Raw genomic sequence first — 18162 nt, 5'->3', positions numbered from 1 at the left:
GTCCAATTGTAATTTCTAAAATACAACTGAGAGGTAGAGTTACTCAGACCTCAGTTGGAATTGAACTAAGGACCAAAGCATAGAAATGTAATCGAGCAAACTACTGAGCCACCATGCTGCTTGAGTATTACGCGATGGTTATGTCATCAATGTGTCTATCAGTGCATACCGACAGTTTGTCAAAAACTAGAACAAGTCCACTTGTATGTATATGTATATCAGTGTAAACCAAAAGGTCATGAAAAACTAGAGTGGGTCCATTTGCAATTTCTAAAGTGCAACAGAGAGGTAGAATTACTCAGATCTCACTCACAATTGAACTAAGGACACATGCACTGGAAGGTAATGGAGCTAACCACTGAGCCACTGTGCTTACTAAGCTTTATGTGGTGGCTAGGTCATCAATATGTCCATCAGTGCCCAACGACTGGTCATGAAATACTAGAGAGGGTCCACTTGTAGTTTCTAAAGTACAACTGAGAGGTAGAATTACTCAGACCTCAGTCACAATTGAACTAAGGACCCATGCACTGGAAGGTAATGGAGCTAACCACTGAGCCACTGTGCTTACTAAGCTTTATGTGGTGGCTAGGTCATCAATATGTCTATTAGTGCCCAACGACAGGTCATGAAATACTAGAGCGGGTTCATTTGTAATTTCTTAAGTACAACTGAGAGGTAGAATTACTCAGACCTCAGCCACAATTGAACTAAAGACCCAATCATTGAAAGGTAATCGAACTAACCTCTGAGCCACTGTGCTGCCTGAGCATACGTGCTACGTGAGCAACTATGCTGCTAGAGCATCCGTGCTGCCTGAGCATGCTTGCTGCCTGAGCATCAGTGCTGCCTGAACATTATAGGTTGGCTAGGTCATCAATTTGTATATCAGTGCACACCAACAGGTCATAAAAAACTAGAGTGGGTCCAATTGTAATTTCTAAAATACAACTGAGAGGTAGAGTTACTCAGACCTCAGTTGGAATTGAACTAAGGACCAAAGCATAGAAATGTAATCGAGCAAACTACTGAGCCACCATGCTGCTTGAGTATTACGCGATGGTTATGTCATCAATGTGTCTATCAGTGCATACCGACAGTTTGTCAAAAACTAGAACAAGTCCACTTGTATGTATATGTATATCAGTGTAAACCAACAGGTCATGAAAAACTAGAGTGGGTCCATTTGCAATTTCTAAAGTGCAACAGAGAGGTAGAATTACTCAGATCTCAGTCACAATTAAACTAAGGACACATGCACTGGAAGGTAATGGAGCTAACCACTGAGCCACTGTGCTTACTAAGCTTTATGTGGTGGCTAGGTCATCAATGTCTATTAGTGCCCAACGACAGGTCATGAAATACTAGAGCGGGTATTTGTAATTTCTTAAGTACAACTGAGAGGTAGAATTACTCAGACCTCAGCCACAATTGAACTAAAGACCCAATCATTGAAAGGTAATCGAACTAACCTCTGAGCCACTGTGCTGCCTGAGCATACGTGCTACGTGAGCAACTATGCTGCTAGAGCATCCGTGCTGCCTGAGCATGCTTGCTGCCTGAGCATCAGTGCTGCCTGAACATTATAGGTTGGCTAGGTCATCAATTTGTATATCAGTGCACACCAACAGGTCATAAAAAACTAGAGTGGGTCCATTTGCAATTTCTAAAGTGCAACTGAGAGGTAGAATTACTCAGACCTCAGTCACAACTGAACTAAGGACCCATGCACTGGAAGGTAATGGAGCTAACCACTGAGCCACTGTGCTTACTAAGCTTTATGTGGTGGCTAGGTCATCAATATGTCTATCAGTGCCCAACGACAGGTCATGAATTACTAGAGCGGGTCCAATTGTAATTTCTAAAATACAACTGAGAGGTAGAGTTACTCAGACCTCAGTTGGAATTGAACTAAGGACCAAAGCATAGAAATGTAATCGAGCAAACTACTGAGCCACCATGCTGCTTGAGTATTACGCGATGGTTATGTCATCAATGTGTCTATCAGTGCATACCGACAGTTTGTCAAAAACTAGAACAAGTCCACTTGTATGTATATGTATATCAGTGTAAACCAAAAGGTCATGAAAAACTAGAGTGGGTCCATTTGCAATTTCTAAAGTGCAACAGAGAGGTAGAATTACTCAGATCTCAGTCACAATTGAACTAAGGACACATGCACTGGAAGGTAATGGAGCTAACCACTGAGCCACTGTGCTTACTAAGCTTTATGTGGTGGCTAGGTCATCAATATGTCCATCAGTGCCCAACGACTGGTCATGAAATACTAGAGAGGGTCCACTTGTAGTTTCTAAAGTACAACTGAGAGGTAGAATTACTCAGACCTCAGTCACAATTGAACTAAGGACCCATGCACTGGAAGGTAATGGAGCTAACCACTGAGCCACTGTGCTTACTAAGCTTTATGTGGTGGCTAGGTCATCAATATGTCTATTAGTGCCCAACGACAGGTCATGAAATACTAGAGCGGGTTCATTTGTAATTTCTTAAGTACAACAGAGGTAGAATTACTCAGACCTCAGCCACAATTGAACTAAAGACCCAATCATTGAAAGGTAATCGAACTAACCTCTGAGCCACTGTGCTGCCTGAGCATACGTGCTACGTGAGCAACTATGCTGCTAGAGCATCCGTGCTGCCTGAGCATGCTTGCTGCCTGAGCATCAGTGCTGCCTGAACATTATAGGTTGGCTAGGTCATCAATTTGTATATCAGTGCACACCAACAGGTCATAAAAAACTAGAGTGGGTCCATTTGCAATTTCTAAAGTGCAACTGAGAGGTAGAATTACTCAGACCTCAGTCACAACTGAACTAAGGACCCATGCACTGGAAGGTAATGGAGCTAACCACTGAGCCACTGTGCTTACTAAGCTTTATGTGGTGGCTAGGTCATCAATGTCTATTAGTGCCCAACGACAGGTCATGAAATACTAGAGCGGGTTCATTTGTAATTTCTTAAGTACAACTGAGAGGTAGAATTACTCAGACCTCAGCCACAATTGAACTAAAGACCCAATCATTGAAAGGTAATCGAACTAACCTCTGAGCCACTGTGCTGCCTGAGCATACGTGCTACGTGAGCAACTATGCTGCTAGAGCATCCGTGCTGCCTGAGCATGCTTGCTGCCTGAGCATCAGTGCTGCCTGAACATTATAGGTTGGCTAGGTCATCAATTTGTATATCAGTGCACACCAACAGGTCATAAAAAACTAGAGTGGGTCCATTTGCAATTTCTAAAGTGCAACTGAGAGGTAGAATTACTCAGACCTCAGTCACAACTGAACTAAGGACCCATGCACTGGAAGGTAATGGAGCTAACCACTGAGCCACTGTGCTTACTAAGCTTTATGTGGTGGCTAGGTCATCAATATGTCTATCAGTGCCCAACGACAGGTCATGAATTACTAGAGCGGGTCCAATTGTAATTTCTAAAATACAACTGAGAGGTAGAGTTACTCAGACCTCAGTTGGAATTGAACTAAGGACCAAAGCATAGAAATGTAATCGAGCAAACTACTGAGCCACCATGCTGCTTGAGTATTACGCGATGGTTATGTCATCAATGTGTCTATCAGTGCATACCGACAGTTTGTCAAAAACTAGAACAAGTCCACTTGTATGTATATGTATATCAGTGTAAACCAACAGGTCATGAAAAACTAGAGTGGGTCCATTTGCAATTTCTAAAGTGCAACAGAGAGGTAGAATTACTCAGATCTCAGTCACAATTGAACTAAGGACACATGCACTGGAAGGTAATGGAGCTAACCACTGAGCCACTGTGCTTACTAAGCTTTATGTGGTGGCTAGGTCATCAATATGTCTATCAGTGCCCAACGACTGGTCATGAAATACTAGAGAGGGTCCACTTGTAGTTTCTAAAGTACAACTGAGAGGTAGAATTACTCAGACCTCAGTCACAATTGAACTAAGGACCCATGCACTGGAAGGTAATGGAGCTAACCACTGAGCCACTGTGCTTACTAAGCTTTATGTGGTGGCTAGGTCATCATTATGTCTATTAGTGCCCAACGACAGGTCATGAAATACTAGAGCGGGTTCATTTGTAATTTCTTAAGTACAACTGAGAGGTAGAATTACTCAGACCTCAGCCACAATTGAACTAAAGACCCAATCATTGAAAGGTAATCGAACTAACCTCTGAGCCACTGTGCTGCCTGAGCATACGTGCTACGTGAGCAACTATGCTGCTAGAGCATCCGTGCTGCCTGAGCATGCTTGCTGCCTGAGCATCAGTGCTGCCTGAACATTATAGGTTGGCTAGGTCATCAATTTGTATATCAGTGCACACCAACAGGTCATAAAAAACTAGAGTGGGTCCATTTGCAATTTCTAAAGTGCAACTGAGAGGTAGAATTACTCAGACCTCAGTCACAACTGAACTAAGGACCCATGCACTGGAAGGTAATGGAGCTAACCACTGAGCCACTGTGCTTACTAAGCCTTATGTGGTGGCTAGGTCATCAATATGTCTATCAGTGCCCAACGACAGGTCATGAAATACTAGAGCGGGTCCAATTGTAATTTCTAAAGTACAACTGAGAGGTAGAGTTACTCAGACCTCAGTTGGAATTGAACTAAGGACCAAAGCATAGAAATGTAATCGAGCAAACTACTGAGCCACCATGCTGCTTGAGTATTACGCGATGGTTATGTCATCAATGTGTCTATCAGTGCATACCGACAGTTTGTCAAAAACTAGAACAAGTCCACTTGTATGTATATGTATATCAGTGTAAACCAACAGGTCATGAAAAACTAGAGTGGGTCCATTTGCAATTTCTAAAGTGCAACAGAGAGGTAGAATTACTCAGATCTCAGTCACAATTGAACTAAGGACACATGCACTGGAAGGTAATGGAGCTAACCACTGAGCCACTGTGCTTACTAAGCTTTATGTGGTGGCTAGGTCATCAATATGTCCATCAGTGCCCAACGACAGGTCATGAAATACTAGAGAGGGTCCACTTGTAGTTTCTAAAGTACAACTGAGAGGTAGAATTACTCAGACCTCAGTCACAATTGAACTAAGGACCCATGCACTGGAAGGTAATGGAGCTAACCACTGAGCCACTGTGCTTACTAAGCTTTATGTGGTGGCTAGGTCATCAATATGTCTATTAGTGCCCAACGACAGGTCATGAAATACTAGAGCGGGTTCATTTGTAATTTCTTAAGTACAACTGAGAGGTAGAATTACTCAGACCTCAGTCACAATTGAACTAAGGACCCATGCACTGGAAGGTAATGGAGCTAACCACTGAGCCACTGTGCTTACTAAGCTTTATGTGGTGGCTAGGTCATCAATATGTCTATTAGTGCCCAACGACAGGTCATGAAATACTAGAGCGGCTTCATTTATAATTTCTTAAGTACAACAGAGGTAGAATTACTCAGACCTCAGCCACAATTGAACTAAAGACCCAATCATTGAAAGGTAATCGAACTAACCTCTGAGCCACTGTGCTGCCTGAGCATACGTGCTACGTGAGCAACTATGCTGCCAGAGTATCCGTGCTGCCTGAGCATGCTTGCTGCCTGAGCATCAGTGCTGCCTGAACATTAGAGATTGGCTAGGTCATCAATATGTCTATCAGTGCCCAACGACAGGTCATGAAATACTAGAGCGGGTCCAATTGTAATTTCTAAAGTACAACTGAGAGGTAGAGTTACTCAGACCTCAGTTGGAATTGAACTAAGGACCAAAGCATAGAAATGTAATCGAGCAAACTACTGAGCCACCATGCTGCTTGAGTATAACGCGATGGTTATGTCATCAATGTGTCTCTCAGTGCATACCGACAGTTTGTCAAAAACTAGAACAAGTCCACTTGTATGTATATGTATATCAGTGTAAACCAACAGGTCATGAAAAACTAGAGTGGGTCCATTTGCAATTTCTAAAGTGCAACAGAGAGGTAGAATTACTCAGATCTCACTCACAATTGAACTAAGGACACATGCACTGGAAGGTAATGGAGCTAACCACTGAGCCACTGTGCTTACTAAGCTTTATGTGGTGGCTAGGTCATCAATATGTCCATCAGTGCCCAACGACTGGTCATGAAATACTAGAGAGGGTCCACTTGTAGTTTCTAAAGTACAACTGAGAGGTAGAATTACTCAGACCTCAGTCACAATTGAACTAAGGACCCATGCACTGGAAGGTAATGGAGCTAACCACTGAGCCACTGTGCTTACTAAGCTTTATGTGGTGGCTAGGTCATCATTATGTCTATTAGTGCCCAACGACAGGTCATGAAATACTAGAGCGGGTTCATTTGTAATTTCTTAAGTACAACTGAGAGGTAGAATTACTCAGACCTCAGCCACAATTGAACTAAAGACCCAATCATTGAAAGGTAATCGAACTAACCTCTGAGCCACTGTGCTGCCTGAGCATACGTGCTACGTGAGCAACTATGCTGCTAGAGCATCCGTGCTGCCTGAGCATGCTTGCTGCCTGAGCATCAGTGCTGCCTGAACATTATAGGTTGGCTAGGTCATCAATTTGTATATCAGTGCACACCAACAGGTCATAAAAAACTAGAGTGGGTCCATTTGCAATTTCTAAAGTGCAACTGAGAGGTAGAATTACTCAGACCTCAGTCACAACTGAACTAAGGACCCATGCACTGGAAGGTAATGGAGCTAACCACTGAGCCACTGTGCTTACTAAGCCTTATGTGGTGGCTAGGTCATCAATATGTCTATCAGTGCCCAACGACAGGTCATGAAATACTAGAGCGGGTCCAATTGTAATTTCTAAAGTACAACTGAGAGGTAGAGTTACTCAGACCTCAGTTGGAATTGAACTAAGGACCAAAGCATAGAAATGTAATCGAGCAAACTACTGAGCCACCATGCTGCTTGAGTATTACGCGATGGTTATGTCATCAATGTGTCTATCAGTGCATACCGACAGTTTGTCAAAAACTAGAACAAGTCCACTTGTATGTATATGTATATCAGTGTAAACCAACAGGTCATGAAAAACTAGAGTGGGTCCATTTGCAATTTCTAAAGTGCAACAGAGAGGTAGAATTACTCAGATCTCAGTCACAATTGAACTAAGGACACATGCACTGGAAGGTAATGGAGCTAACCACTGAGCCACTGTGCTTACTAAGCTTTATGTGGTGGCTAGGTCATCAATATGTCCATCAGTGCCCAACGACAGGTCATGAAATACTAGAGAGGGTCCACTTGTAGTTTCTAAAGTACAACTGAGAGGTAGAATTACTCAGACCTCAGTCACAATTGAACTAAGGACCCATGCACTGGAAGGTAATGGAGCTAACCACTGAGCCACTGTGCTTACTAAGCTTTATGTGGTGGCTAGGTCATCAATATGTCTATTAGTGCCCAACGACAGGTCATGAAATACTAGAGCGGGTTCATTTGTAATTTCTTAAGTACAACTGAGAGGTAGAATTACTCAGACCTCAGTCACAATTGAACTAAGGACCCATGCACTGGAAGGTAATGGAGCTAACCACTGAGCCACTGTGCTTACTAAGCTTTATGTGGTGGCTAGGTCATCAATATGTCTATTAGTGCCCAACGACAGGTCATGAAATACTAGAGCGGCTTCATTTATAATTTCTTAAGTACAACAGAGGTAGAATTACTCAGACCTCAGCCACAATTGAACTAAAGACCCAATCATTGAAAGGTAATCGAACTAACCTCTGAGCCACTGTGCTGCCTGAGCATACGTGCTACGTGAGCAACTATGCTGCCAGAGTATCCGTGCTGCCTGAGCATGCTTGCTGCCTGAGCATCAGTGCTGCCTGAACATTAGAGATTGGCTAGGTCATCAATATGTCTATCAGTGCCCAACGACAGGTCATGAAATACTAGAGCGGGTCCAATTGTAATTTCTAAAGTACAACTGAGAGGTAGAGTTACTCAGACCTCAGTTGGAATTGAACTAAGGACCAAAGCATAGAAATGTAATCGAGCAAACTACTGAGCCACCATGCTGCTTGAGTATAACGCGATGGTTATGTCATCAATGTGTCTCTCAGTGCATACCGACAGTTTGTCAAAAACTAGAACAAGTCCACTTGTATGTATATGTATATCAGTGTAAACCAACAGGTCATGAAAAACTAGAGTGGGTCCATTTGCAATTTCTAAAGTGCAACAGAGAGGTAGAATTACTCAGATCTCAGTCACAATTAAACTAAGGACACATGCACTGGAAGGTAATGGAGCTAACCACTGAGCCACTGTGCTTACTAAGCTTTATGTGGTGGCTAGGTCATCAATGTCTATTAGTGCCCAACGACAGGTCATGAAATACTAGAGCGGGTTCATTTGTAATTTCTTAAGTACAACTGAGAGGTAGAATTACTCAGACCTCAGCCACAATTGAACTAAAGACCCAATCATTGAAAGGTAATCGAACTAACCTCTGAGCCACTGTGCTGCCTGAGCATACGTGCTACGTGAGCAACTATGCTGCTAGAGCATCCGTGCTGCCTGAGCATGCTTGCTGCCTGAGCATCAGTGCTGCCTGAACATTATAGGTTGGCTAGGTCATCAATTTGTATATCAGTGCACACCAACAGGTCATAAAAAACTAGAGTGGGTCCATTTGCAATTTCTAAAGTGCAACTGAGAGGTAGAATTACTCAGACCTCAGTCACAACTGAACTAAGGACCCATGCACTGGAAGGTAATGGAGCTAACCACTGAAGCCACTGTGCTTACTAAGCTTTATGTGGTGGCTAGGTCATCAATATGTCTATCAGTGCCCAACGACAGGTCATGAATTACTAGAGCGGGTCCAATTGTAATTTCTAAAATACAACTGAGAGGTAGAGTTACTCAGACCTCAGTTGGAATTGAACTAAGGACCAAAGCATAGAAATGTAATCGAGCAAACTACTGAGCCACCATGCTGCTTGAGTATTACGCGATGGTTATGTCATCAATGTGTCTATCAGTGCATACCGACAGTTTGTCAAAAACTAGAACAAGTCCACTTGTATGTATATGTATATCAGTGTAAACCAAAAGGTCATGAAAAACTAGAGTGGGTCCATTTGCAATTTCTAAAGTGCAACAGAGAGGTAGAATTACTCAGATCTCACTCACAATTGAACTAAGGACACATGCACTGGAAGGTAATGGAGCTAACCACTGAGCCACTGTGCTTACTAAGCTTTATGTGGTGGCTAGGTCATCAATATGTCCATCAGTGCCCAACGACTGGTCATGAAATACTAGAGAGGGTCCACTTGTAGTTTCTAAAGTACAACTGAGAGGTAGAATTACTCAGACCTCAGTCACAATTGAACTAAGGACCCATGCACTGGAAGGTAATGGAGCTAACCACTGAGCCACTGTGCTTACTAAGCTTTATGTGGTGGCTAGGTCATCAATATGTCTATTAGTGCCCAACGACAGGTCATGAAATACTAGAGCGGGTTCATTTGTAATTTCTTAAGTACAACAGAGGTAGAATTACTCAGACCTCAGCCACAATTGAACTAAAGACCCAATCATTGAAAGGTAATCGAACTAACCTCTGAGCCACTGTGCTGCCTGAGCATACGTGCTACGTGAGCAACTATGCTGCTAGAGCATCCGTGCTGCCTGAGCATGCTTGCTGCCTGAGCATCAGTGCTGCCTGAACATTATAGGTTGGCTAGGTCATCAATTTGTATATCAGTGCACACCAACAGGTCATAAAAAACTAGAGTGGGTCCATTTGCAATTTCTAAAGTGCAACTGAGAGGTAGAATTACTCAGACCTCAGTCACAACTGAACTAAGGACCCATGCACTGGAAGGTAATGGAGCTAACCACTGAGCCACTGTGCTTACTAAGCTTTATGTGGTGGCTAGGTCATCAATATGTCCATCAGTGCCCAACGACTGGTCATGAAATACTAGAGAGGGTCCACTTGTAGTTTCTAAAGTACAACGGAGAGGTAGAATTACTCAGACCTCAGTCACAATTCAACTAAGGACCCATGCACTGGAAGGTAATGGAGCTAACCACTGAGCCACTGTGCTTACTAAGCTTTATGTGGTGGCTAGGTCATCAATATGTCTATCAGTGCCCAACGACAGGTCATGAATTACTAGAGCGGGTCCAATTGTAATTTCTAAAATACAACTGAGAGGTAGAGTTACTCAGACCTCAGTTGGAATTGAACTAAGGACCAAAGCATAGAAATGTAATCGAGCAAACTACTGAGCCACCATGCTGCTTGAGTATTACGCGATGGTTATGTCATCAATGTGTCTATCAGTGCATACCGACAGTTTGTCAAAAACTAGAACAAGTCCACTTGTATGTATATGTATATCAGTGTAAACCAACAGGTCATGAAAAACTAGAGTGGGTCCATTTGCAATTTCTAAAGTGCAACAGAGAGGTAGAATTACTCAGATCTCAGTCACAATTAAACTAAGGACACATGCACTGGAAGGTAATGGAGCTAACCACTGAGCCACTGTGCTTACTAAGCTTTATGTGGTGGCTAGGTCATCAATGTCTATTAGTGCCCAACGACAGGTCATGAAATACTAGAGCGGGTATTTGTAATTTCTTAAGTACAACTGAGAGGTAGAATTACTCAGACCTCAGCCACAATTGAACTAAAGACCCAATCATTGAAAGGTAATCGAACTAACCTCTGAGCCACTGTGCTGCCTGAGCATACGTGCTACGTGAGCAACTATGCTGCTAGAGCATCCGTGATGCCTGAGCATGCTTGCTGCCTGAGCATCAGTGCTGCCTGAACATTATAGGTTGGCTAGGTCATCAATTTGTATATCAGTGCACACCAACAGGTCATAAAAAACTAGAGTGGGTCCATTTGCAATTTCTAAAGTGCAACTGAGAGGTAGAATTACTCAGACCTCAGTCACAACTGAACTAAGGACCCATGCACTGGAAGGTAATGGAGCTAACCACTGAGCCACTGTGCTTACTAAGCTTTATGTGGTGGCTAGGTCATCAATATGTCTATCAGTGCCCAACGACAGGTCATGAATTACTAGAGCGGGTCCAATTGTAATTTCTAAAATACAACTGAGAGGTAGAGTTACTCAGACCTCAGTTGGAATTGAACTAAGGACCAAAGCATAGAAATGTAATCGAGCAAACTACTGAGCCACCATGCTGCTTGAGTATTACGCGATGGTTATGTCATCAATGTGTCTATCAGTGCATACCGACAGTTTGTCAAAAACTAGAACAAGTCCACTTGTATGTATATGTATATCAGTGTAAACCAAAAGGTCATGAAAAACTAGAGTGGGTCCATTTGCAATTTCTAAAGTGCAACAGAGAGGTAGAATTACTCAGATCTCACTCACAATTGAACTAAGGACACATGAACTGGAAGGTAATGGAGCTAACCACTGAGCCACTGTGCTTACTAAGCTTTATGTGGTGGCTAGGTCATCAATATGTCCATCAGTGCCCAACGACTGGTCATGAAATACTAGAGAGGGTCCACTTGTAGTTTCTAAAGTACAACTGAGAGGTAGAATTACTCAGACCTCAGTCACAATTGAACTAAGGACCCATGCACTGGAAGGTAATGGAGCTAACCACTGAGCCACTGTGCTTACTAAGCTTTATGTGGTGGCTAGGTCATCAATATGTCTATTAGTGCCCAACGACAGGTCATGAAATACTAGAGCGGGTTCATTTGTAATTTCTTAAGTACAACAGAGGTAGAATTACTCAGACCTCAGTCACAATTGAACTAAGGACCCATGCACTGGAAGGTAATGGAGCTAACCACTGAGCCACTGTGCTTACTAAGCTTTATGTGGTGGCTAGGTCATCAATATGTCTATCAGTGCCCAACGACTGGTCATGAAATACTAGAGAGGGTCCACTTGTAGTTTCTAAAGTACAACGGAGAGGTAGAATTACTCAGACCTCAGTCACAATTCAACTAAGGACCCATGCACTGGAAGGTAATGGAGCTAACCACTGAGCCACTGTGCTTACTAAGCTTTATGTGGTGGCTAGGTCATCAATGTCTATTAGTGCCCAACGACAGGTCATGAAATACTAGAGCGGGTTCATTTGTAATTTCTTAAGTACAACTGAGAGGTAGAATTACTCAGACCTCAGCCACAATTGAACTAAAGACCCAATCATTGAAAGGTAATCGAACTAACCTTTGAGCCACTGTGCTGCCTGAGCATACGTGCTACGTGAGCAACTATGCTGCTAGAGCATCCGTGCTGCCTGAGCATGCTTGCTGCCTGAGCATCAGTGCTGCCTGAACATTATAGGTTGGCTAGGTCATCAATTTGTATATCAGTGCACACCAACAGGTCATAAAAAACTAGAGTGGGTCCATTTGCAATTTCTAAAGTGCAACTGAGAGGTAGAATTACTCAGACCTCAGTCACAACTGAACTAAGGACCCATGCACTGGAAGGTAATGGAGCTAACCACTGAGCCACTGTGCTTACTAAGCCTTATGTGGTGGCTAGGTCATCAATATGTCTATCAGTGCCCAACGACAGGTCATGAAATACTAGAGCGGGTCCAATTGTAATTTCTAAAGTACAACTGAGAGGTAGAGTTACTCAGACCTCAGTTGGAATTGAACTAAGGACCAAAGCATAGAAATGTAATCGAGCAAACTACTGAGCCACCATGCTGCTTGAGTATTACGCGATGGTTATGTCATCAATGTGTCTATCAGTGCATACCGACAGTTTGTCAAAAACTAGAACAAGTCCACTTGTATGTATATGTATATCAGTGTAAACCAACAGGTCATGAAAAACTAGAGTGGGTCCATTTGCAATTTCTAAAGTGCAACAGAGAGGTAGAATTACTCAGATCTCAGTCACAATTAAACTAAGGACACATGCACTGGAAGGTAATGGAGCTAACCACTGAGCCACTGTGCTTACTAAGCTTTATGTGGTGGCTAGGTCATCAATGTCTATTAGTGCCCAACGACAGGTCATGAAATACTAGAGCGGGTATTTGTAATTTCTTAAGTACAACTGAGAGGTAGAATTACTCAGACCTCAGCCACAATTGAACTAAAGACCCAATCATTGAAAGGTAATCGAACTAACCTCTGAGCCACTGTGCTGCCTGAGCATACGTGCTACGTGAGCAACTATGCTGCTAGAGCATCCGTGCTGCCTGAGCATGCTTGCTGCCTGAGCATCAGTGCTGCCTGAACATTATAGGTTGGCTAGGTCATCAATTTGTATATCAGTGCACACCAACAGGTCATAAAAAACTAGAGTGGGTCCATTTGCAATTTCTAAAGTGCAACTGAGAGGTAGAATTACTCAGACCTCAGTCACAACTGAACTAAGGACCCATGCACTGGAAGGTAATGGAGCTAACCACTGAGCCACTGTGCTTACTAAGCTTTATGTGGTGGCTAGGTCATCAATATGTCTATCAGTGCCCAACGACAGGTCATGAATTACTAGAGCGGGTCCAATTGTAATTTCTAAAATACAACTGAGAGGTAGAGTTACTCAGACCTCAGTTGGAATTGAACTAAGGACCAAAGCATAGAAATGTAATCGAGCAAACTACTGAGCCACCATGCTGCTTGAGTATTACGCGATGGTTATGTCATCAATGTGTCTATCAGTGCATACCGACAGTTTGTCAAAAACTAGAACAAGTCCACTTGTATGTATATGTATATCAGTGTAAACCAAAAGGTCATGAAAAACTAGAGTGGGTCCATTTGCAATTTCTAAAGTGCAACAGAGAGGTAGAATTACTCAGATCTCACTCACAATTGAACTAAGGACACATGCACTGGAAGGTAATGGAGCTAACCACTGAGCCACTGTGCTTACTAAGCATTATGTGGTGGCTAGGTCATCAATATGTCCATCAGTGCCCAACGACTGGTCATGAAATACTAGAGAGGGTCCACTTGTAGTTTCTAAAGTACAACTGAGAGGTAGAATTACTCAGACCTCAGTCACAATTGAACTAAGGACCCATGCACTGGAAGGTAATGGAGCTAACCACTGAGCCACTGTGCTTACTAAGCTTTATGTGGTGGCTAGGTCATCAATATGTCTATTAGTGCCCAACGACAGGTCATGAAATACTAGAGCGGGTTCATTTGTAATTTCTTAAGTACAACTGAGAGGTAGAATTACTCAGACCTCAGCCACAATTGAACTAAAGACCCAATCATTGAAAGGTAATCGAACTAACCTCTGAGCCACTGTGCTGCCTGAGCATACGTGCTACGTGAGCAACTATGCTGCTAGAGCATCCGTGCTGCCTGAGCATGCTTGCTGCCTGAGCATCAGTGCTGCCTGAACATTATAGGTTGGCTAGGTCATCAATTTGTATATCAGTGCACACCAACAGGTCATAAAAAACTAGAGTGGGTCCATTTGCAATTTCTAAAGTGCAACTGAGAGGTAGAATTACTCAGACCTCAGTCACAACTGAACTAAGGACCCATGCACTGGAAGGTAATGGAGCTAACCACTGAGCCACTGTGCTTACTAAGCTTTATGTGGTGGCTAGGTCATCAATATGTCCATCAGTGCCCAACGACTGGTCATGAAATACTAGAGAGGGTCCACTTGTAGTTTCTAAAGTACAACGGAGAGGTAGAATTACTCAGACCTCAGTCACAATTCAACTAAGGACCCATGCACTGGAAGGTAATGGAGCTAACCACTGAGCCACTGTGCTTACTAAGCTTTATGTGGTGGCTAGGTCATCAATATGTCTATCAGTGCCCAACGACAGGTCATGAATTACTAGAGCGGGTCCAATTGTAATTTCTAAAATACAACTGAGAGGTAGAGTTACTCAGACCTCAGTTGGAATTGAACTAAGGACCAAAGCATAGAAATGTAATCGAGCAAACTACTGAGCCACCATGCTGCTTGAGTATTACGCGATGGTTATGTCATCAATGTGTCTATCAGTGCATACCGACAGTTTGTCAAAAACTAGAACAAGTCCACTTGTATGTATATGTATATCAGTGTAAACCAACAGGTCATGAAAAACTAGAGTGGGTCCATTTGCAATTTCTAAAGTGCAACAGAGAGGTAGAATTACTCAGATCTCAGTCACAATTAAACTAAGGACACATGCACTGGAAGGTAATGGAGCTAACCACTGAGCCACTGTGCTTACTAAGCTTTATGTGGTGGCTAGGTCATCAATGTCTATTAGTGCCCAACGACAGGTCATGAAATACTAGAGCGGGTATTTGTAATTTCTTAAGTACAACTGAGAGGTAGAATTACTCAGACCTCAGCCACAATTGAACTAAAGACCCAATCATTGAAAGGTAATCGAACTAACCTCTGAGCCACTGTGCTGCCTGAGCATACGTGCTACGTGAGCAACTATGCTGCTAGAGCATCCGTGATGCCTGAGCATGCTTGCTGCCTGAGCATCAGTGCTGCCTGAACATTATAGGTTGGCTAGGTCATCAATTTGTATATCAGTGCACACCAACAGGTCATAAAAAACTAGAGTGGGTCCATTTGCAATTTCTAAAGTGCAACTGAGAGGTAGAATTACTCAGACCTCAGTCACAACTGAACTAAGGACCCATGCACTGGAAGGTAATGGAGCTAACCACTGAGCCACTGTGCTTACTAAGCTTTATGTGGTGGCTAGGTCATCAATATGTCTATCAGTGCCCAACGACAGGTCATGAATTACTAGAGCGGGTCCAATTGTAATTTCTAAAATACAACTGAGAGGTAGAGTTACTCAGACCTCAGTTGGAATTGAACTAAGGACCAAAGCATAGAAATGTAATCGAGCAAACTACTGAGCCACCATGCTGCTTGAGTATTACGCGATGGTTATGTCATCAATGTGTCTATCAGTGCATACCGACAGTTTGTCAAAAACTAGAACAAGTCCACTTGTATGTATATGTATATCAGTGTAAACCAAAAGGTCATGAAAAACTAGAGTGGGTCCATTTGCAATTTCTAAAGTGCAACAGAGAGGTAGAATTACTCAGATCTCACTCACAATTGAACTAAGGACACATGAACTGGAAGGTAATGGAGCTAACCACTGAGCCACTGTGCTTACTAAGCTTTATGTGGTGGCTAGGTCATCAATATGTCCATCAGTGCCCAACGACTGGTCATGAAATACTAGAGAGGGTCCACTTGTAGTTTCTAAAGTACAACTGAGAGGTAGAATTACTCAGACCTCAGTCACAATTGAACTAAGGACCCATGCACTGGAAGGTAATGGAGCTAACCACTGAGCCACTGTGCTTACTAAGCTTTATGTGGTGGCTAGGTCATCAATATGTCTATTAGTGCCCAACGACAGGTCATGAAATACTAGAGCGGGTTCATTTGTAATTTCTTAAGTACAACAGAGGTAGAATTACTCAGACCTCAGTCACAATTGAACTAAGGACCCATGCACTGGAAGGTAATGGAGCTAACCACTGAGCCACTGTGCTTACTAAGCTTTATGTGGTGGCTAGGTCATCAATATGTCTATCAGTGCCCAACGACTGGTCATGAAATACTAGAGAGGGTCCACTTGTAGTTTCTAAAGTACAACGGAGAGGTAGAATTACTCAGACCTCAGTCACAATTCAACTAAGGACCCATGCACTGGAAGGTAATGGAGCTAACCACTGAGCCACTGTGCTTACTAAGCTTTATGTGGTGGCTAGGTCATCAATGTCTATTAGTGCCCAACGACAGGTCATGAAATACTAGAGCGGGTTCATTTGTAATTTCTTAAGTACAACTGAGAGGTAGAATTACTCAGACCTCAGCCACAATTGAACTAAAGACCCAATCATTGAAAGGTAATCGAACTAACCTTTGAGCCACTGTGCTGCCTGAGCATACGTGCTACGTGAGCAACTATGCTGCTAGAGCATCCGTGCTGCCTGAGCATGCTTGCTGCCTGAGCATCAGTGCTGCCTGAACATTATAGGTTGGCTAGGTCATCAATTTGTATATCAGTGCACACCAACAGGTCATAAAAAACTAGAGTGGGTCCATTTGCAATTTCTAAAGTGCAACTGAGAGGTAGAATTACTCAGACCTCAGTCACAACTGAACTAAGGACCCATGCACTGGAAGGTAATGGAGCTAACCACTGAGCCACTGTGCTTACTAAGCCTTATGTGGTGGCTAGGTCATCAATATGTCTATCAGTGCCCAACGACAGGTCATGAAATACTAGAGCGGGTCCAATTGTAATTTCTAAAGTACAACTGAGAGGTAGAGTTACTCAGACCTCAGTTGGAATTGAACTAAGGACCAAAGCATAGAAATGTAATCGAGCAAACTACTGAGCCACCATGCTGCTTGAGTATTACGCGATGGTTATGTCATCAATGTGTCTATCAGTGCATACCGACAGTTTGTCAAAAACTAGAACAAGTCCACTTGTATGTATATGTATATCAGTGTAAACCAACAGGTCATGAAAAACTAGAGTGGGTCCATTTGCAATTTCTAAAGTGCAACAGAGAGGTAGAATTACTCAGATCTCAGTCACAATTAAACTAAGGACACATGCACTGGAAGGTAATGGAGCTAACCACTGAGCCACTGTGCTTACTAAGCTTTATGTGGTGGCTAGGTCATCAATGTCTATTAGTGCCCAACGACAGGTCATGAAATACTAGAGCGGGTATTTGTAATTTCTTAAGTACAACTGAGAGGTAGAATTACTCAGACCTCAGCCACAATTGAACTAAAGACCCAATCATTGAAAGGTAATCGAACTAACCTCTGAGCCACTGTGCTGCCTGAGCATACGTGCTACGTGAGCAACTATGCTGCTAGAGCATCCGTGCTGCCTGAGCATGCTTGCTGCCTGAGCATCAGTGCTGCCTGAACATTATAGGTTGGCTAGGTCATCAATTTGTATATCAGTGCACACCAACAGGTCATAAAAAACTAGAGTGGGTCCATTTGCAATTTCTAAAGTGCAACTGAGAGGTAGAATTACTCAGACCTCAGTCACAACTGAACTAAGGACCCATGCACTGGAAGGTAATGGAGCTAACCACTGAGCCACTGTGCTTACTAAGCTTTATGTGGTGGCTAGGTCATCAATATGTCTATCAGTGCCCAACGACAGGTCATGAATTACTAGAGCGGG

The sequence above is a fragment of the Ranitomeya imitator genome, chromosome 9 (genome assembly GCF_032444005.1).
Source record: "Ranitomeya imitator isolate aRanImi1 chromosome 9, aRanImi1.pri, whole genome shotgun sequence".
NCBI lineage: Eukaryota > Metazoa > Chordata > Amphibia > Anura > Dendrobatidae > Ranitomeya > Ranitomeya imitator.
Note: the sequence above shows the minus strand (reverse complement) of the source record.